At 46.3% G+C, this 22,459-nt stretch overlaps 1 non-coding gene and 2 pseudogenes across 1 annotated transcript; all 3 read left to right on the top strand.

The window, feature by feature from the left end:
• Nucleotides 1-223: 223 nt before the first annotated feature.
• On the top strand, nucleotides 224-402 carry LOC119562806. Its single transcript, XR_005222043.1, has one exon. It is a non-coding gene; the product is annotated as a 5.8S ribosomal RNA (ribosomal RNA).
• A 401-nt stretch (nucleotides 403-803) lies between these two features.
• Nucleotides 804-3,589, top strand: LOC119562831 (annotated as a pseudogene).
• A 5,726-nt stretch (nucleotides 3,590-9,315) lies between these two features.
• Nucleotides 9,316-12,014, top strand: LOC119562833 (annotated as a pseudogene).
• Nucleotides 12,015-22,459: the final 10,445 nt, after the last annotated feature.

Genomic DNA, 22,459 nt, shown 5'->3' with positions numbered 1-22,459 from the left:
TAAATTTCAATATATATCGCTAAAAAAAAGTATTAATACCGTAAATGCCATTTAAAAAATACTTGATATATTATTGGTTATATGAAACTAAGACATTTCGCAGCATTCGTTTTAGGTATAAAAATCAATTTATTGAAGGAATTGATATATGCCAGTAAAATGGTGTATTTTTAATTTCTTTCAATAAAAACATATATGACAAAAGTACCAAACCAATATATAAAACTCTAAGCGGTGGATCACTCGGCTCATGGGTCGATGAAGAACGCAGCAAACTGTGCGTCATCGTGTGAACTGCAGGACACATGAACATCGACATTTTGAACGCATATCGCAGTCCATGCTGTTATGTACTTTAATTAATTTTATAGTGCTGCTTGGACTACATATGGTTGAGGGTTGTAAGACTATGCTAATTAAGTTGTTTATATAAATTTTATAATGAAATTTTATAAGCATATGGTATATTATTGGATAATAATAATTTAATTATTATATTATTCATAATATTAACAAATATATGAAAAACATTATCTCACATTAGTAAATAATTTGAATGTGAAAAACGAAGAGAAATATTTTCTTTTTCAATCAAATAATACTGAGAAATGTCTAGCATAAAAAATTTATCTAGAATTGTCTCTTATTAAAGATTAGTAAATAGAAAGCCGTTGACAATATTATTATTCTTCGTTGATTCGTTAGACCAAACAAATGCCATACAAATATATAAAATATATAACGAATTTAATAAAATGTTTTATCATTATATATAAAGAATTAATTGCAAAAAAAGTTATACACAACCTCAACTCATATGGGACTACCCCCTGAATTTAAGCATATTAATTAGGGGAGGAAAAGAAACTAACCAGGATTTTCTTAGTAGCGGCGAGCGAAAAGAAATCAGTTCAGCACTAAGTCACTTTGTCTATATGGCAAATGTGAGATGCAGTGTATGGAGCGTCAATATTCTAGTATGAGAAATTAACGATTTAAGTCCTTCTTAAATGAGGCCATTTACCCATAGAGGGTGCCAGGCCCGTATAACGTTAATGATTACTAGATGATGTTTCCAAAGAGTCGTGTTGCTTGATAGTGCAGCACTAAGTGGGTGGTAAACTCCATCTAAAACTAAATATAACCATGAGACCGATAGTAAACAAGTACCGTGAGGGAAAGTTGAAAAGAACTCTGAATAGAGAGTTAAACAGTACGTGAAACTGCTTAGAGGTTAAGCCCGATGAACCTGAATATCCGTTATGGAAAATTCATCATTAAAATTGTAATATTTAAACAATATTATGATAATAGTGTGCATTTTTTCCATATAAGGACATTGTAATCTATTAGCATACAAAATTTATCATAAAATATAACTTATAGTTTATTCAAATTAATTTGCTTGCATTTTAACACAGAATAAATGTTATTAATTTGATAAAGTGCTGATAGATTTATATGAATACAGTGCGTTAATTTTTCGGAATTATATAATGGCATAATTATCATTGATTTTTGTGTTTATTATATGCACTTGTATGATTAACAATGCGAAAGATTCAGGATACCTTCGGGACCCGTCTTGAAACACGGACCAAGGAGTCTAACATATGTGCAAGTTATTGGGATATAAACCTAATAGCGTAATTAACTTGACTAATAATGGGATTAGTTTTTTAACTATTTATAGCTAATTAACACAATCCCGGGGCGTTCTATATAGTTATGTATAATGATATTTATATTATTTATGCCTCTAACTGGAACGTACCTTGAGCATATATGCTGTGACCCGAAAGATGGTGAACTATACTTGATCAGGTTGAAGTCAGGGGAAACCCTGATGGAAGACCGAAACAGTTCTGACGTGCAAATCGATTGTCAGAATTGAGTATAGGGGCGAAAGACCAATCGAACCATCTAGTAGCTGGTTCCTTCCGAAGTTTCCCTCAGGATAGCTGGTGCATTTTAATGTTATATAAAATAATCTTATCTGGTAAAGCGAATGATTAGAGGCCTTAGGGTCGAAACGATCTTAACCTATTCTCAAACTTTAAATGGGTAAGAACCTTAACTTTCTTGATATGAAGTTCAAGGTTATGATATAATGTGCCCAGTGGGCCACTTTTGGTAAGCAGAACTGGCGCTGTGGGATGAACCAAACGTAATGTTACGGTGCCCAAATTAACAACTCATGCAGATACCATGAAAGGCGTTGGTTGCTTAAAACAGCAGGACGGTGATCATGGAAGTCGAAATCCGCTAAGGAGTGTGTAACAACTCACCTGCCGAAGCAACTAGCCCTTAAAATGGATGGCGCTTAAGTTGTATACCTATACATTACCGCTAAAGTAGATGATTTATATTACTTGTGATATAAATTTTGAAACTTTAGTGAGTAGGAAGGTACAATGGTATGCGTAGAAGTGTTTGGCGTAAGCCTGCATGGAGCTGCCATTGGTACAGATCTTGGTGGTAGTAGCAAATAATCGAATGAGACCTTGGAGGACTGAAGTGGAGAAGGGTTTCGTGTGAACAGTGGTTGATCACGAGTTAGTCGGTCCTAAGTTCAAGGCGAAAGCCGAAAATTTTCAAGTAAAACACAAATGCCATACAAATATAATTATATTATATAAATCAAGCTAATTAATATACTTGAATAATTTTGAACGAAAGGGAATACGGTTCCAATTCCGTAACCTGTTGAGTATCCGTTTGTTATTAAATATGGGCCTCGTGCTCATCCTGGCAACAGGAACGACCATAAAGAAGCCGTCGAGAGATATCGGAAGAGTTTTCTTTTCTGTTTTATAGCCGTACTACCATGGAAGTCTTTCGCAGAGAGATATGGTAGATGGGCTAGAAGAGCATGACATATACTGTTGTGTCGATATTTTCTCCTCGGACCTTGAAAATTTATGGTGGGGACACGCAAACTTCTCAACAGGCCGTACCAATATCCGCAGCTGGTCTCCAAGGTGAAGAGTCTCTAGTCGATAGAATAATGTAGGTAAGGGAAGTCGGCAAATTAGATCCGTAACTTCGGGATAAGGATTGGCTCTGAAGATTGAGATAGTCGGGCTTGATTGGGAAACAATAACATGGTTTATGTGCTCGTTCTGGGTAAATAGAGTGTCTGGCATTTATGTTGGTCACTTGTTCCCCGGATAGTTTAGTTACGTAGCCAATTGTGGAACTTTCTTGCTAAAATTTTTAAGAATACTAATTGGGTTAAACCAATTAGTTCTTATTAATTATAACGATTATCAATTAACAATCAATTCAGAACTGGCACGGACTTGGGGAATCCGACTGTCTAATTAAAACAAAGCATTGTGATGGCCCTAGCGGGTGTTGACACAATGTGATTTCTGCCCAGTGCTCTGAATGTCAAAGTGAAGAAATTCAAGTAAGCGCGGGTCAACGGCGGGAGTAACTATGACTCTCTTAAGGTAGCCAAATGCCTCGTCATCTAATTAGTGACGCGCATGAATGGATTAACGAGATTCCTACTGTCCCTATCTACACACAGTCGGTGTTTGGTTGCTCGCGAGAACAGACGTGTTTTTCCGTACGCTCCGCGAGTAAAGTGCATTTAGGCAGTAAAACAACAGGTACATTGTTGAAAATAGTGCGAAAATTCGTGTTTCGTGCTTGCGAACACAGTGCGTGTGTTTTCCGTTTGAAATTCTGCGGAAATCGGGCGATATTCGCGTTTTTCTTTTGGAAATTTTCCATTAAGACACGTGTGTCGCGAGAGAGGCGCTCTCTCGAGAGAGGCGTTTGCCTAATTTAGGCACATTTTGTCGCCCACAGCTGTGCGGTTTGTGTCTCCGCTGAACTTGGATCAGCTGATCAGCTGACCGAGCTTTTGAGAACCAGCTGATAGGAAGGGGTAAGTCTCGAATATCAAAGAGCTTACTTAGTAAGGCCGATAACCGGCAGATGGCGCCACCAAAAATGGTGGTCGACGAGTCCGGGAGCGAAAGTGCGAGCAGCCGTGGAAGCAGCTCGGGCAGAGGGCGCGCCAGAGGCAAGCGCAACAAAGCGCCGCTGAGGGAGGCCTCGAGGTGCAAAGTGTTGGCGCTGGATGCAACCGCCGCTGCCCCTGCCGACGCCTTTGCCGCTGCCCCCGCCGCTGCCCCCGCCGCTGACGCTGCCGCAGTCGCAGCCGCTGCCGCTGCCGCAGCCGCTGCCGCTGCCGCCGCCGCTGCCCCCGCCGCTGCCCCCGCCGCTGCCCCCGCCGACGCTGCCACAGTCGCAGCCGCTGCTGATGGAGGGACCTTCGTCGTGCCAGCCAGCATAGAGAAATCCTTCTCGGACAGGGAATGGAGGGGAAACGGAGCCGTTGCTGCCGAGATGGGCGACATCCGTGCGGATATCCTGAGGATGTCCCACGTAGCGAGCCCTACCGTGAGCATTAAGACGCAGTTGTTGGCAAACCGCTACGAGGAGGTCGTCGGAGCCCTGCTGATCCGCATCGGAGTGCTGGAGGATCGCTTGAAGAGGCAGACACCGGTCGCCTCGGCCGCCTCATATGCAGCCACCGCTGCTAGAGGCGCGCACCTAGTCGCCTCACCTGCTGCCCCTGTTGCCCCCCTTGCCCCCGTACCCGCACCGCGGAAGATTCGGGAGACATGGTCGGCTGTCGTTGCGTGCGACGACCCGGCCCTGTCAGGCAGGCAAATCGCTGAGAAGATCCGCAAGGAGGTAGCGCCCGCTCTGGGCGTACGAGTACACGAGGTGCGTGAGCTGAAGCGGGGCGGCGCGATCATTCGCACGCCTTCGCAGGCGGAGATGACGAAGGTCGTCGCCTCCGCAAAGTTCGCCGAGGTGGGCCTGAAGGTGTCGAGGAACACCGCTGCGAAGCCGCGTGTTACGGTCCAGGATGTGGACACCTCCGTGGGACCGGACGAGTTTATGATGGAGCTCAGGGAGAAGAACTTCGAAGAGATGAGCCTCAAGGAGTTCCAGAAGGCGGTTGTCCTGGCGACCAAGCCCTGGTCAGCTGCTGACGGTGCCACAATCAATGTGACGCTGGAGGTAGACGACCAGGCGCTGGCCGTTCTCGAGGGCGGGAGAGTATACATTAAGTGGTTTTCCTACCGCTGCCGCTCTCAGGTGCGAACCTACGCGTGCCACCGATGCCTTGGCTTTGACCACAAGGTCAATGAGTGTCGGTACGCCCGAGAGAAGCAGGTCTGCCGCCAGTGCGGACAGAACGACCACGTCGCGGCGAAGTGCAGAAATGCGGTGGACTGCCGCAACTGCCGTCACAAGGGTATGCCCTCGGGGCATTATATGCTTTCGGGTGGCTGCCCGATATACGGCGCGCTGCTAGCCAGGGTGCAAGCTAGACATTGATAATGTTTAGCTTCATCCAAGCGAATTGTGGTCGAGGCCGTTGCGCTGTCATCGAGCTTGCCAAGCAGATGAGAGATGCTGGCCACCTGTTCGCACTAGTCCAGGAGCCCTACGTGGACGCTGGCAAGCGACTCACTGGACTGCCTGGAGGAATGAGGATATTCGCCGATAGGAGGAAGAAAGCTGCCATCATCGTGGACGACCCATCTGCCATCTGCATGCCCATCGAGGCTTTGACGACGGACTACGGAGTGTGCGTGAGTGTCACAGGAAGATATGGCACAATCTTTCTGGCCTCCGTATACTGCCAGCATCTAGCTGCTCTGGAGCCCTACACTGACTACCTGGATACGGTTCTGCTATTAGCTAGCAGAACACCGACAATCCTCGGACTTGATGCTAACGCAGTCTCCCCTATGTGGTTCAGCAAATCCCCAGACAACTCTGGAGACCGCCTGAACCGCGAACGGGGACAGCTCATGAACGAGTGGATAATCGCAAGCGGTGCCAGTGTACTGAATACGGCCAGCCAGGTGTTCACGTTCGATAATCACCGCTCTAGAAGTGATATCGACGTGACCTTCGCCAACGAAGCGGCGCGAGTATGGGCAACCTACGATTGGAGAGTTGACTTCTGGGAGCTGAGTGACCACAACATTATCACTGTTGAGGTTACTCCAGATCCGAGCAGTACCGTTGAGAGCCTAGCTCCGGTACCGCAATGGAAGCTCTCCAATGCAAGTTGGCGAAGATTCAGTGTAGAGTTAAGGAGTGCAGCACAGAGTCTCGAGGAACTGGAGGAATCGCCGTTGGACGACCATGTGTCTGCCCTTCGCTCCATCGTACACGATGTGTGCGACAGGGTGATAGGGCGCAGGATACCTGCAGCGAGGGGAAACGTAATATGGTGGAATCCTGAGCTGAGTACCAAGCGCCAAGAGGTCCGGAGACTGAGGCGTAGGCTGCAGGCAGCTCGCCGGAGTGGCACCGACGATGCTGAGCAACTTGCCGCTGGACTGAGATTTGCCTCAGGCCAGTACAAGAAGCTTATCTTGACGACAAAGGAGCAAAACTGGCGGGACTTCGTGGGACGGCACAAGGATGATCCATGGGGGCACGTATACCGAATATGCCGAGGCCGGAAGAAGACAGCCGATCTCGGATGTCTCCGGTCGAACGGCGCGCTTTCCGTAACTTGGCACGACTGCGCAAGTGTGCTTCTCCGCAACTTTTTCCCTGTTGCGGAGTCGACGACACGAGAAGACATACCCCCTGGTGCCCCACCGATCCTCGAAGCTTCGAGGTGGCAACCAGCGTCGCGAGGCTGAGAAGCCGGCGATCGCCGGGTATGGATGGCATCACGGGCGGTATTGTCAAGGAGGTATGGCGTGCCATCCCTCAGCAACCTGACGAAGCTGTACTCTCGGTGCATCTCGGAAGGATACTTTCCGGCCGAGTGGAAGCACCCGAGAGTGATACCGCTGGTAAAGGGGCCAGATAAGGACAGGAGCGATCCTGCCTCTTATCGCGGCATATGCCTTTTGCCAGTGTTCGGAAAGGCGCTTGAGGGAATCATGGTGAATCGGCTGAAGGATGTGCTACCGGATGGCTGCAGATGGCAATTCGGATTCAGGCCTGGACGCTGCGTGGAGGATGCGTGGATGCACGCCAAAAACACCGTCGCCACAGTCGCGAGAGGAGGGTCCTTGGAATCTTTGTCGATTTCAAGGGAGCCTTCGACAACGTGGAGTGGAGTGCGGTGCTGGATCGGCTTGTCGACGTAGGCTGTCGAGAAATCGACTTGTGGAAAAGCTATTTTTCCGGCCGTAGCGCAAGCATCATCAGCAGGTATGAAGCAGCCACAGTTGCGGTTACCGGGGCTGCCCGCAAGGGTCCGTCAGTGGTCCATTTATTTGGAATTTACTGATGGATGTGCTGCTTCAGCGCTTGGAGCCACATTGTGCTCTGAGCGCGTTTGCAGATGATCTTCTGCTTTTCGTCGACGGGAATTCCCGTGCCGATCTGGAGCGGAAGGGCGAGCAGTTGATGGACATCGTGGGAGCCTGGGGAGCTGAGGTTGGAGTGAGTGTGTCAACCAGCAAGACGGCAATAATGTTGCTGAAAGGACAGCTTTCACGCACGAGGAGACCGACGGTACGGTTTGCTGGAGCAAGCCTGCCTTACGTCACCAAATGCCGGTACCTTGGCATCTTAGTCGGCGAGCGGTTGAGTTTTCTCCCGCATATCTCTGCTCTCAGAGATCGGCTGGCTGGAGTTGCCGGAGGACTAGCGCGGGTGCTTCGAGTCGATTGGGGGGCTCAGCTCCCGTGCTAAGAGGACGATTTACAGCGGACTCATGGTCCCCTGTGCACTCTTTGGTGCCTCGGTCTGGTACAAGCGGCGAGTAGGGGCAAGTCCCTTAAACTCCTCACCTCGTGCCAGAGGTCCATCCTTTTAGGATGCCTACCGGTATGCCGCACAGTGTCCACGGTGGCACTGCAGGTGCTTGCTGGTGCTCCTCCAATGGATCTGGATGCTCACAGGATCGCCGTGAAGTTCAAGCTGAGGAAGGATGTCCCCCTGGATGAGAGCGACTGGCTCCACGGACAGGACCTGTCCGTGTTGGACTGGAAAGCTAAGATGGCGCTGCTAGACGAACGTCTGCTAAATGAGTGGCAACTCAGATGGGATCGCGCGGAACACGGCTCCGTGACTCGCGAGTTTTTCCCAGAGGCAGCGTTCGTCTACAAGAGGAAAGACTTTGTCTTTACCCTCAAAGCCGGATTCTTGCTGACAGGACACGGGTCGATGAACGCATTTCTGCAAAGGCAGGACCCTCAGCACCACGACCGCATGCTCATGTGGCGTGGCAAGAGAGGACTGGCGCCACATACTGTGTGAATGCCGCCTGTACAACGATTTGCGGGACCTGGATGCCCTTGGAGTCGTTCGAGACCAGGGAAGATGGATCGTCGCGGGAGTAGTCGAGACCCCAGAACGGATGCGTCTCCTAGGAGTTTTTGCCGATGCTGCCTTCTCGAGGCGAAGGATGGATGCGACGAGGGAGGAACCACAGGCGCCGGGACGTTAGTCCCACACCTCTTTTGCCGTGTGGTAGCGGCGAAGAATACTGCCACAGCCTGCCATAGCTTGTCGTAGGAGGCGACTAATATGGCAATGGTTGCCTCATCCGAGCTTGTCGGAGCTGAAGGGGTGAGGCTCACCGAGCCTGTAATTTCGGTACCACGGGTTGAGCAGCTCCAAGGCTGCTCATTGAGGTTGGCCCCCTTGTGGGAGTATCGTGGTGGCTGTGGTTGACACCTATATCGCGGGTAGAGTCCTCGGGCTCGACGTGGATGTTGCGTTATACAACTCGGGTGCTGTGACCCACAGAACAGTAGAGATTTTAGATAGATCTCGCCCCTACGCAAGGGGGAGTGCTTGCCCGACAAGTAAGTACTCGAATTGCTACTGGGGTGGATGCTATGTACATAGCTATAGCTTCTAGTCCGGGCGTTGGTCTGGCGCTTAACCTAGACCCGTGCATTATATACTCACTTGTGGGTATATTAGAATGCCGTGGTTGTAATCCCTTCATTGTGGAACACGCCACGTAAAATAAATTCGGAGGGATCCGAGGACACACCTGTCCCTATCTACTATCTAGCGAAACCACAGCCAAGGGAACGGGCTTGGAATAATTAGCGGGGAAAGAAGACCCTTTTGAGCTTGACTCTAATCTGGCAGTGTAAGGAGACATAAGAGGTGTAGAATAAGTGGGAGATATTAGACTTCGGTTTGGTATCGCCAATGAAATACCACTACTCTTATTGTTTCCTTACTTACTTGATTAAATGGAACGTGTATCATTTCCTAGCCATTATACGGATATATTTATTATATCTTATGGTATTGGGTTTTGATGCAAGCTTCTTGATCAAAGTATCACGAGTTTGTTATATAATCGCAAACAAATTCTTTAATAAAACGGTGCATTTATGTATTTTTGCAGTGTATGGAGCGTCAATATTCTAGTATGAGAAATTAACGATTTAAGTCCTTCTTAAATGAGGCCATTTACCCATAGAGGGTGCCAGGCCCGTATAACGTTAATGATTACTAGATGATGTTTCCAAAGAGTCGTGTTGCTTGATAGTGCAGCACTAAGTGGGTGGTAAACTCCATCTAAAACTAAATATAACCATGAGACCGATAGTAAACAAGTACCGTGAGGGAAAGTTGAAAAGAACTCTGAATAGAGAGTTAAACAGTACGTGAAACTGCTTAGAGGTTAAGCCCGATGAACCTGAATATCCGTTATGGAAAATTCATCATTAAAATTGTAATATTTAAACAATATTATGATAATAGTGTGCATTTTTTCCATATAAGGACATTGTAATCTATTAGCATACAAAATTTATCATAAAATATAACTTATAGTTTATTCAAATTAATTTGCTTGCATTTTAACACAGAATAAATGTTATTAATTTGATAAAGTGCTGATAGATTTATATGAATACAGTGCGTTAATTTTTCGGAATTATATAATGGCATAATTATCATTGATTTTTGTGTTTATTATATGCACTTGTATGATTAACAATGCGAAAGATTCAGGATACCTTCGGGACCCGTCTTGAAACACGGACCAAGGAGTCTAACATATGTGCAAGTTATTGGGATATAAACCTAATAGCGTAATTAACTTGACTAATAATGGGATTAGTTTTTTAACTATTTATAGCTAATTAACACAATCCCGGGGCGTTCTATATAGTTATGTATAATGATATTTATATTATTTATGCCTCTAACTGGAACGTACCTTGAGCATATATGCTGTGACCCGAAAGATGGTGAACTATACTTGATCAGGTTGAAGTCAGGGGAAACCCTGATGGAAGACCGAAACAGTTCTGACGTGCAAATCGATTGTCAGAATTGAGTATAGGGGCGAAAGACCAATCGAACCATCTAGTAGCTGGTTCCTTCCGAAGTTTCCCTCAGGATAGCTGGTGCATTTTAATGTTATATAAAATAATCTTATCTGGTAAAGCGAATGATTAGAGGCCTTAGGGTCGAAACGATCTTAACCTATTCTCAAACTTTAAATGGGTAAGAACCTTAACTTTCTTGATATGAAGTTCAAGGTTATGATATAATGTGCCCAGTGGGCCCACTTTTGGTAAGCAGAACTGGCGCTGTGGGATGAACCAAACGTAATGTTACGGTGCCCAAATTAACAACTCATGCAGATACCATGAAAGGCGTTGGTTGCTTAAAACAGCAGGACGGTGATCATGGAAGTCGAAATCCGCTAAGGAGTGTGTAACAACTCACCTGCCGAAGCAACTAGCCCTTAAAATGGATGGCGCTTAAGTTGTATACCTATACATTACCGCTAAAGTAGATGATTTATATTACTTGTGATATAAATTTTGAAACTTTAGTGAGTAGGAAGGTACAATGGTATGCGTAGAAGTGTTTGGCGTAAGCCTGCATGGAGCTGCCATTGGTACAGATCTTGGTGGTAGTAGCAAATAATCGAATGAGACCTTGGAGGACTGAAGTGGAGAAGGGTTTCGTGTGAACAGTGGTTGATCACGAGTTAGTCGGTCCTAAGTTCAAGGCGAAAGCCGAAAATTTTCAAGTAAAACACAAATGCCATACAAATATAATTATATTATATAAATCAAGCTAATTAATATACTTGAATAATTTTGAACGAAAGGGAATACGGTTCCAATTCCGTAACCTGTTGAGTATCCGTTTGTTATTAAATATGGGCCTCGTGCTCATCCTGGCAACAGGAACGACCATAAAGAAGCCGTCGAGAGATATCGGAAGAGTTTTCTTTTCTGTTTTATAGCCGTACTACCATGGAAGTCTTTCGCAGAGAGATATGGTAGATGGGCTAGAAGAGCATGACATATACTGTTGTGTCGATATTTTCTCCTCGGACCTTGAAAATTTATGGTGGGGACACGCAAACTTCTCAACAGGCCGTACCAATATCCGCAGCTGGTCTCCAAGGTGAAGAGTCTCTAGTCGATAGAATAATGTAGGTAAGGGAAGTCGGCAAATTAGATCCGTAACTTCGGGATAAGGATTGGCTCTGAAGATTGAGATAGTCGGGCTTGATTGGGAAACAATAACATGGTTTATGTGCTCGTTCTGGGTAAATAGAGTGTCTGGCATTTATGTTGGTCACTTGTTCCCCGGATAGTTTAGTTACGTAGCCAATTGTGGAACTTTCTTGCTAAAATTTTTAAGAATACTAATTGGGTTAAACCAATTAGTTCTTATTAATTATAACGATTATCAATTAACAATCAATTCAGAACTGGCACGGACTTGGGGAATCCGACTGTCTAATTAAAACAAAGCATTGTGATGGCCCTAGCGGGTGTTGACACAATGTGATTTCTGCCCAGTGCTCTGAATGTCAAAGTGAAGAAATTCAAGTAAGCGCGGGTCAACGGCGGGAGTAACTATGACTCTCTTAAGGTAGCCAAATGCCTCGTCATCTAATTAGTGACGCGCATGAATGGATTAACGAGATTCCTACTGTCCCTATCTACTCACAGTCGGTGTTTGGTTGCTCGCGAGAACAGACGTGTTTTTCCGTACGCTCCGCGAGTAAAGTGCATTTAGGCAGTAAAACAACAGGTACATTGTTGAAAATAGTGCGAAAATTCGTGTTTCGTGGCTTGCGAACACAGTGCGTGTGTTTTCCGTTTGAAATTCTGCGGAAATCGGGCGATATTCGCGTTTTTCTTTTTGGAAATTTTCCATTAAGACACGTGTGTCGCGAGAGAGGCGCTCTCTCGAGAGGAGGCGTTTGCCTAATTTAGGCACATTTTTGTCGCCCACAGCTGTGCGGTTTGTGTCTCCGCTGAACTTGGATCAGCTGATCAGCTGACCGAGCTTTGAGAACCAGCTGATAGGAAGGGGTAAGTCTCGAATATCAAAGAGCTTACTTAGTAAGGCCGATAACGGCAGATGGCGCCACCAAAAATGGTGGTCGACGAGTCCGGTGAGCGAAAGTGCGAGCAGCCGTGGAAGCAGCTCGGGAGAGGGCGCGCCAGAGGCAAGCGCAAACAAAGCGCCGCTGAGGGAGGCCTCGAGGTGCAAAGTGCTTGGCGCTGGATGCAACCGCCGCTGCCCCTGCCGACGCCTTTGCCGCTGCCCCCGCCGCCCTGCCCCCGCCGCTGACGCTGCCGCAAGTCGCAGCCGCTGCCGCTGCCGCAGCCGCTGCCGCTGCCGCCGCCGCTGCCCCCGCCGCTGCCCCCGCCGCTGCCCCGCCGACGCTGCCACAGTCGCAGCCGCTGCTGATGGAGGGACCTTCGTCGTGCCAGCCAGCATAGAGAAATCCTTCTCGGACAGGGAATGGAGGGGAAACGGAGCCGTTTGCTGCCGAGATGGGCGACATCCGTGCGGATATCCTGAGGATGTCCCACGTAGCGAGCCCTACCGTGAGCATTAAGACGCAGTTGTTGGCAAACCGCTACGAGGAGGTCGTCGGAGCCCTGCTGATCCGCATCGGAGTGCTGGAGGATCGCTTGAAGAGGCAGACACCGGTCGCCTCGGCCGCCTCATATGCAGCCACCGCTGCTAGAGGCGCGCACATCTAGTCGCCTCACCTGCTGCCCCTGTTGCCCCCCCTTGCCCCCGTACCCGCACCGCGGAAGACTTCGGGGAGACATGGTCGGCTGTCGTTGCGTGCGACGACCCGGCCCTGTCAGGCAGTGCAAATCGCTGAGAAGATCCCAGCAAGGAGGTAGCGCCCGCTCTGGGCGTACGAGTACACGAGGTGCGTGAGCTGAAGCGGGCGGCGCGATCATTCGCCACGCTTCGCAGGCGGAGATGACGAAGGTCGTCGCCTCCGCAAAGTTCGCCGAGGTGGGCCTGAAGTGTCGAGGAACACCGCTGCGAAGCCGCGTGTTACGGGTCCAGGATGTGGACACCTCCGTGGGACCGGACGAGTTTATGATGGAGCTCAGGGAGAAGAACTTCGAAGAGATGAGCCTCAAGGAGTTCCAGAAGGCGGTTGTCCTGGCGACCAAGCCCTGGTCAGCTGCTGACGGTGCCACAATCAATGTGACGCTGGAGGTAGACGACCAGGCGCTGGCCGTTCTCGAGGGCGGGAGAGTATACATTAAGTGGTTTCCTACCGCTGCCGCTCTCAGGTGCGAACCTACGCGTGCCACCGATGCCTTGGCTTTGACCACAAGGTCAATGAGTGTCGGTACGCCCGAGAGAAGCAGGTCTGCCGCCAGTGCGGACAGAACGACCACGTCGCGGCGAAGTGCAGAAATGCGGTGGACTGCCGCAACTGCCGTCACAAGGGTATGCCCTCGGGGCATTATATGCTTTGGGTGGCTGCCCGATATACGGCGCGCTGCTAGCCAGGGTGCAAGCTAGACATTGATAATGTTTAGCTTCATCCAAGCGAATTGTGGTCGAGGCCGTTGCGCTGTCATCGAGCTTGCCAAGCAGATGAGAGATGCTGGCCACCTGTTCGCACTAGTCCAGGAGCCCTACGTGGACGCTGGCAAGCGACTCACTGGACTGCCTGGAGGAATGAGGATATTCGCCGATAGGAGGAAGAAAGCTGCCATCATCGTGGACGACCCATCTGCCATCTGCATGCCCATCGAGGCTTTGACGACGGACTACGGAGTGTGCGTGAGTGTCACAGGAAGATATGGCACAATCTTTCTGGCCTCCGTATACTGCCAGCATCTAGCTGCTCTGGAGCCCTACACTGACTACCTGGATACGGTTCTGCTATTAGCTAGCAGAACACCGACAATCCTCGGACTTGATGCTAACGCAGTCTCCCCTATGTGGTTCAGCAAATCCCCAGACAACTCTGGAGACCGCCTGAACCGCGAACGGGGACAGCTCATGAACGAGTGGATAATCGCAAGCGGTGCCAGTGTACTGAATACGGCCAGCCAGGTGTTCACGTTCGATAATCACCGCTCTAGAAGTGATATCGACGTGACCTTCGCCAACGAAGCGGCGCGAGTATGGGCAACCTACGATTGGAGAGTTGACTTCTGGGAGCTGAGTGACCACAACATTATCACTGTTGAGGTACTCCAGATCCGAGCAGTACCGTTGAGAGCCTAGCTCCGGTACCGCAATGGAAGCTCTCCAATGCAAGTTGGCGAAGATTCAGTGTAGAGTTAAGGAGTGCAGCACAGAGTCTCGAGGAACTGGAGGAATCGCCGTTGTCTGGCCTCCGTATACTGCCAGCATCTAGCTGCTCTGGAGCCCTACACTGACTACCTGGATACGGTTCTGCTATTAGCTAGCAGAACACCGACAATCCTCGGACTTGATGACGACCATGTGTCTGCCCTTCGCTCCATCGTACACGATGTGTGCGACAGGGTGATAGGGCGCAGGATACCTGCAGCGAGGGGAAACGTAATATGGTGGAATCCTGAGCTGAGTACCAAGCGCCAAGAGGTCCGGAGACTGAGGCGTAGGCTGCAGGCAGCTCGCCGGAGTGGCACCGACGATGCTGAGCAACTTGCCGCTGGACTGAGATTTGCCTCAGGCCAGTACAAGAAGCTTATCTTGACGACAAAGGAGCAAAACTGGCGGGACTTCGTGGGACGGCACAAGGATGATCCATGGGGGCACGTATACCGAATATGCCGAGGCCGGAAGAAGACAGCCGATCTCGGATGTCTCCGGTCGAACGGCGCGCTTTCCGTAACTTGGCACGAGCTGCGCAAGTGTGCTTCTCCGCAACTTTTTCCCTGTTGCGGAGTCGACGACACGAGAAGACATACCCCCTGGTGCCCCACCGATCCTCGAAGCCTTCGAGGTGGCAACCAGCGTCGCGAGGCTGAGAAGCCGGCGATCGCCGGGTATGGATGGCATCACGGGCGGTATTGTCAAGGAGGTATGGCGTGCCATCCCTCAGCACCTGACGAAGCTGTACTCTCGGTGCATCTCGGAAGGATACTTTCCGGCCGAGTGGAAGCACCCGAGAGTGATACCGCTGGTAAAGGGGCCAGATAAGGACAGGAGCGATCCTGCCTCTTATCGCGGCATATGCCTTTTGCCAGTGTTCGGAAGGCGCTTGAGGGAATCATGGTGAATCGGCTGAAGGATGTGCTACCGGATGGCTGCAGATGGCAATTCGGATTCAGGCCTGGACGCTGCGTGGAGGATGCGTGGATGCACGCCAAAAAACACCGTCGCCAACAGTCGCGAGAGGAGGGTCCTTGGAATCTTTGTCGATTTCAAGGGAGCCTTCGACAACGTGGAGTGGAGTGCGGTGCTGGATCGGCTTGTCGACGTAGGCTGTCGAGAAATCGACTTGTGGAAAAGCTATTTTTCCGGCCGTAGCGCAAGCATCATCAGCAGGTATGAAGCAGCCACAGTTGCGGTTACACGGGGCTGCCCGCAAGGGTCCGTCAGTGGTCCATTTATTTGGAATTTACTGATGGATGTGCTGCTTCAGCGCTTGGAGCCACATTGTGCTCTGAGCGCGTTTGCAGATGATCTTCTGCTTTTCGTCGACGGGAATTCCCGTGCCGATCTGGAGCGGAAGGGCGAGCAGTTGATGGACATCGTGGGAGCCTGGGCGAGCTGAGTGGAGTGAGTGAGCGGCGAGATGAGTGATGGCGACATCGCACGGCGAGCACGGTAGCTGAGTTGAGTGTGACCAGCAAGACGGCAATAATGTTGCTGAAAGGACAGCTTTCACGCACGAGGAGACCGACGGTACGGTTTGCTGGAGCAAGCCTGCCTTACGTCACCAAATCGCGGTACCTTGCATCTTAGTCGGCGAGCGGTTGAGTTTTCTCCCGCATATCTCTGCTCTCCAGAGATCGGCTGGCTGGAGTTGCCGGAGGACTAGCGCGGGTGCTTCGAGTCGATTGGGGGCTCAGCTCCCGTGCTAAGAGGACGATTTACAGCGACTCATGGTCCCCTGTGCACTCTTTGGTGCCTCGGTCTGGTACAAGGCGGCGAGTAGGGGCAAGTCCCTTAAACTCCTCACCTCGTGCCAGAGGTCCATCCTTTTAGGATGCCTACCGGTATGCCGCAGCAGTGTCCACGGTGGCACTGCAGGTGCTTGCTGGTGCTCCTCCAATGATCTGGATTGCTCACAGGATCGCCGTGAAGTTCAAGCTGAGGAAGGATGTCCCCCCTGGATGAGAGCGACTGGCTCCACGGAACAGGACCTGTCCGTGTTGGACTGGAAAGCTAAGATGGCGCGGCTAGTACGAACGTCTGCTAATATGTAGTGGCAACTCAGATGGGATCGCGCGGAACACGGCTCCGTGACTCGCGAGTTTTTCCCAGAGGCAGCGTTCGTCTACAAGAGGAAAGACTTTGTCTTTTACCCTCAAAGCCGGATTCTGCTGACAGGACACGGGTCGATGAACGCATTTCTGCAAAGCAGGACCCTCAGCACCACGACCGCATGCTCATGTCGGCGTGGAAAGAGAGGACTGGCGCCACATACTGTGTGAATGCCGCCTGTACAACGATTTGCAGGGACCGGATTGCCCTTGGAGTCGTTCGAGACCAGGGAAGATGGATCGTCGCCGGGAGTAGTCGAGACCCCAGAACGGATGCGTCTCCTAGGAGTTTTTGCCGATGCTGCCTTCTCGAGGCGAAGGATGGATGCGACGAGGGAGGAACCACAGGCGCCGGGACGTTAGTCCCACACCTCTTTGCCGTGTGGTAGCGGCGAAGAATACTGCCACAGCCTGCCATAGCTTGTCGTAGGAGGCGACTAATATGGCAATGGTTGCCTCATCCGAGCTTGTCGGAGCTGAAGGGGTGAGGCTCACCGAGCCTGTAATTTCGGTACCACGGGTTGAGCAGCTCCAAGGCTGCTCATTGAGGTTGGCCCCCTTGTGGGAGTATCGTGGTGGCTGTGGTTGACACCTATATCGCGGGTAGAGTCCTCGGGCTCGACGTGGATGTTGCGTTATACAACTCGGGTGCTGTGACCCACAGAACAGTAGAGATTTTAGATAGATCTCGCCCCTACGCAAGGGGGAGTGCTTGCCCGACAAGTAAGTACTCGAATTGCTACTGGGGTGGATGCTATGTACATAGCTATAGCTTCTAGTCCGGGGCGTTGGTCTGGCGCTTAACCTAGACCCGTGCATTATATACTCACTTGTGGGTATATTAGAATGCCGTGGTTGTAATCCCTTCATTGTGGAACACGCCACGTAAAATAAATTCGGAGGGATCCGAGACACACCTGTCCCTATCTACTATCTAGCGAAACCACAGCCAAGGGAACGGGCTTGGAATAATTAGCGGGGAAAGAAGACCCTTTTGAGCTTGACTCTAATCTGGCAGTGTAAGGAGACATAAGAGGTGTAGAATAAGTGGGAGATATTAGACTTCGGTTTGGTATCGCCAATGAAATACCACTACTCTTATTGTTTCCTTACTTACTTGATTAAATGGAACGTGTATCATTTCCTAGCCATTATACGGATATATTTATTATATCTTATGGTATTGGGTTTGATGCAAGCTTCTTGATCAAAGTATCACGAGTTTGTTATATAATCGCAAACAAATTCTTTAATAAAACGGTGCATTTATGTATTTTTGATTTGAAAATTTGGTATAACTCCAATTACTCAGGTATGATCCAATTCAAGGACATTGCCAGGTAGGGAGTTTGACTGGGGCGGTACATCTCTCAAATAATAACGGAGGTGTCCCAAGGCCAGCTCAGTGCGGACAGAAACCACACATAGAGCAAAAGGGCAAATGCTGACTTGATCTCGGTGTTCAGTACACACAGGGACAGCAAAAGCTCGGCCTATCGATCCTTTTGGTTTAAAGAGTTTTTAACAAGAGGTGTCAGAAAAGTTACCATAGGGATAACTGGCTTGTGGCGGCCAAGCGTTCATAGCGACGTCGCTTTTTGATCCTTCGATGTCGGCTCTTCCTATCATTGTGAAGCAAAATTCACCAAGCGTTGGATTGTTCACCCATGCAAGGGAACGTGAGCTGGGTTTAGACCGTCGTGAGACAGGTTAGTTTTACCCTACTAATGACAAAACGTTGTTGCGACAGCATTCCTGCGTAGTACGAGAGGAACCGCAGGTACGGACCAATGGCACAATACTTGTTCGAGCGAACAGTGGTATGACGCTACGTCCGTTGGATTATGCCTGAACGCCTCTAAGGTCGTATCCGTGCTGGACTGCAATGATAAATAAGGGGCAATTTGCATTGTATGGCTTCTAAACCATTTAAAGTTTATAATTTACTTTATAAACGACAATGGATGTGATGCCAATGTAATTTGTAACATAGTAAATTGGGAGGATCTTTGATCACCTGATGCCGCGCTAGTTACATATAAAAGCATTATTTAATACAATGACAAAGCCTAGAATCAATTGTAAACGACTTTTGTAACAGGCAAGGTGTTGTAAGTGGTTGAGCAGCTGCCATACTGCGATCCACTGAAGCTTATCCTTTGCTTGATGATTCGATAATAAAGATGTTGCAAGCGGGCATAATCATTATGCTTGCTTGCAGCATCGCACGCCACTTTGTTTGTGGTGTGTAAGGTAGGGAAGAAGAAATATAAAAGACCTAAATTGGAAACATCAATATATAAGTAAATATTGAACAAACAAAATGTATCGTCATCTTATTAGTGACGCGATGATAAAGTGGCAAACATATTCCATGTATAAATATTCCTATGGTATTAAAATTCAAGTAAAGAGGACATATATAAAAGTTTGTATATATGGTTCATTCAATGGTAGCAGCGGTTGGTTGGTTGGTGTCTGCTCCTCTTATTGTTCAAAACTTATGTTATGGTAGCAAGTCTATATCGTCATATTATTAGTGACGCGAAAAAGTAGTGGCAAAACATATTCCATGTATAAATAAATATTCCTATGGTATTGAAATTCAAGTAAAGAGGCCATTCAAGTAAAGAGGACTTATATAAATATAAGTATATATAATGGTAGCAGCGCGGTTGGTTGGTTGGTGTGTCTGCTCCTCTTATTGTTCAAAACTTATGTTATGGTAGCAAGACTGTATCGTCATATTATTAGTGACGCGAAAAAGTAGTGGCAAAACATATTCCATGTATAAATATTCCTATGGTATTGAAATTCAACTAAAGAGGACATATAAAATTACTATCAATGGTAGCAGTGGTTGGTTGGTTGGTGGTTGGTTGGCGGCTGCTCCTATTATTGTTCAAGACTTATGTTATGGTAGCAAGTCTGTATCGTCATATTAATTATTAGTGACGCGAAAAAGTAGTGGAAATCATATTCCATGTATAAATAGATTCCTATGGTAATGAAATTTTCAAGTAAAGAGAGGACCATTCAAGTAAGAGGACATATAAAAAGTAAGTATATGTTCCTCCAATGGTAGCAGTGGTTGGTTGGTTGGCGGCTGATCCTCTTATTGTTCAAAACTTATTTTATCAATATGAGTTTGGCAATACAATAAAGAAGACCAATCTAATCCATATAAAACTAAATGTATTATATGGATATGCTTAGGAAACCCATATATTCATAAAAAAAAATTATGTATAGAAAATTATACATATATCTTTTATATAAATGAATCGTATGGATATCGCCTTATGGTAGGTATAATAACTTTTTAAGGCATAATAATGTATAATATAGAAAATATACATTGAAATATAAATGCATTTTTATAGATATGGCGGCATATAAGTGCCATATACACAAGAATAAATAATAGAATTTACCAATATATAATTAAAATGAGATATATAAACCTAGTGAGGGGCTGCACTAGTATATGAATCGTATGGATATGGCTTATAGGTATAATACCTATAAGGCATAATAATGTATAATATAATAAATATAAATTAAGATATGAATGAATTATATAAATATGGCATAGAAATGCCATATACATACATAAGAATAAATGGTAGAATTTACCCATATATCACTGAAACACGATATATAAACCTAATGATAGCTGGCACTAGTACTGTAAACATGCACGCAATAGTGCGTGGGGTAAAAAACTACTATAGGGAGGTGGTCGTTGGCGGGCCCCTCCTCGTATTGGTCAAAACTTATGTTATGCATATGAATTTGTCAATACTATATAGAACGCCAAGCATATCCATATAAACTATGGATATGCATAGAAATCCATACAAAAGTAAAAAAAAATTATGTATAGAAAAATATACATATATTTATATAAGTGAATCGTATGGATATGGCTTATAGGTATAATACCTATAAGGCATAATAATGTATAACAAGTAAATATACATTGAAATGTGAATGCATTGTATGGATATGGCATATAAATGCCATATATATAGAAATAAATTGTATATCAATGATATAACAATTATAAACCTAGTGAGGGGCGGCACTAGTGAATGAATCGTATGGATATGGCTTATAGGTATAATACCTATAAGGCATAATAATGTATAATATAATAAATATACATTAAGATATGAATGGATTGTATAAATATGGCATAGAAATGCCATATACATAAGAATAAATGGTAGAATTTACCCATATATCACTGAAACACGATATATAAACCTAGTGATAGCTGGCACTAGTACTGTAAACAGGCACGCAATAGTGCGTGGGGTAAAAAACTACTATAGGGAGGTGGTCGTTGGCGGGCCCCTCCTCGTATTGGTCAAAACTTATGTTATGCATATGAATTTGTCAATACTATATAGAACGCCAAGCATATCCATATAAACTATGGATATGCATAGAAATCCATACAAAAGTAAAAAAAAATTATGTATAGAAAAATATACATATATTTATATAAGTGAATCGTATGGATATGGCTTATAGGTATAATACCTATAAGGCATAATAATGTATAACAAGTAAATATACATTGAAATGTGAATGCATTGTATGGATATGGCATATAAATGCCATATATATAGAAATAAATTGTATATCAATGATATAACAATTATAAACCTAGTGAGGGGCGGCACTAGTGAATGAATCGTATGGATATGGCTTATAGGTATAATACCTATAAGGCATAATAATGTATAATATAATAAATATACATTAAGATATGAATGGATTGTATAAATATGGCATAGAAATGCCATATACATAAGAATAAATGGTAGAATTTACCCATATATCACTGAAACACGATATATAAACCTAGTGATAGCTGGCACTAGTACTGTAAACAGGCACGCAATAGTGCGTGGGGTAAAAAACTACTATAGGGAGGTGGTCGTTGGCGGGCCCCTCCTCGTATTGGTCAAAACTTATGTTATGCATATGAATTTGTCAATACTATATAGAACGCCAAGCATATCCATATAAACTATGGATATGCATAGAAAACCATACAAAAGTAAAAAAAAATTATGTATAGAAAAATATACATATATTTATATAAGTGAATCGTATGGATATGGCTTATAGGTATAATACCTATAAGGCATAATAATGTATAACAAGTAAATATACATTGAAATGTGAATGCATTGTATGGATATGGCATATAAATGCCATATATATAGAAATAAATTGTATATCAATGATATAACAATTATAAACCTAGTGAGGGGCGGCACTAGTGAATGAATCGTATGGATATGGCTTATAGGTATAATACCTATAAGGCATAATAATGTATAATATAATAAATATACATTAAGATATGAATGGATTGTATAAATATGGCATAGAAATGCCATATACATAAGAATAAATGGTAGAATTTACCCATATATCACTGAAACACGATATATAAACCTAGTGATAGCTGGCACTAGTACTGTAAACAGGCACGCAATAGTGCGTGGGGTAAAAAACTACTATAGGGAGGTGGTCGTTGGCGGGCCCCTCCTCGTATTGGTCAAAACTTATGTTATGCATATGAATTTGTCAATACTATATAGAACGCCAAGCATATCCATATAAACTATGGATATGCATAGAAAACCATACAAAAGTAAAAAAAAATTATGTATAGAAAAATATACATATATTTATATAAGTGAATCGTATGGATATGGCTTATAGGTATAATACCT

This window comes from Drosophila subpulchrella, unplaced genomic scaffold (genome assembly GCF_014743375.2).
Source record: "Drosophila subpulchrella strain 33 F10 #4 breed RU33 unplaced genomic scaffold, RU_Dsub_v1.1 Primary Assembly Seq97, whole genome shotgun sequence".
Classification (NCBI taxonomy): domain Eukaryota; kingdom Metazoa; phylum Arthropoda; class Insecta; order Diptera; family Drosophilidae; genus Drosophila; species Drosophila subpulchrella.
The sequence above is the reverse complement of the archived record's forward strand: the minus strand, read 5'-3'. Positions and strand labels throughout refer to the sequence as shown.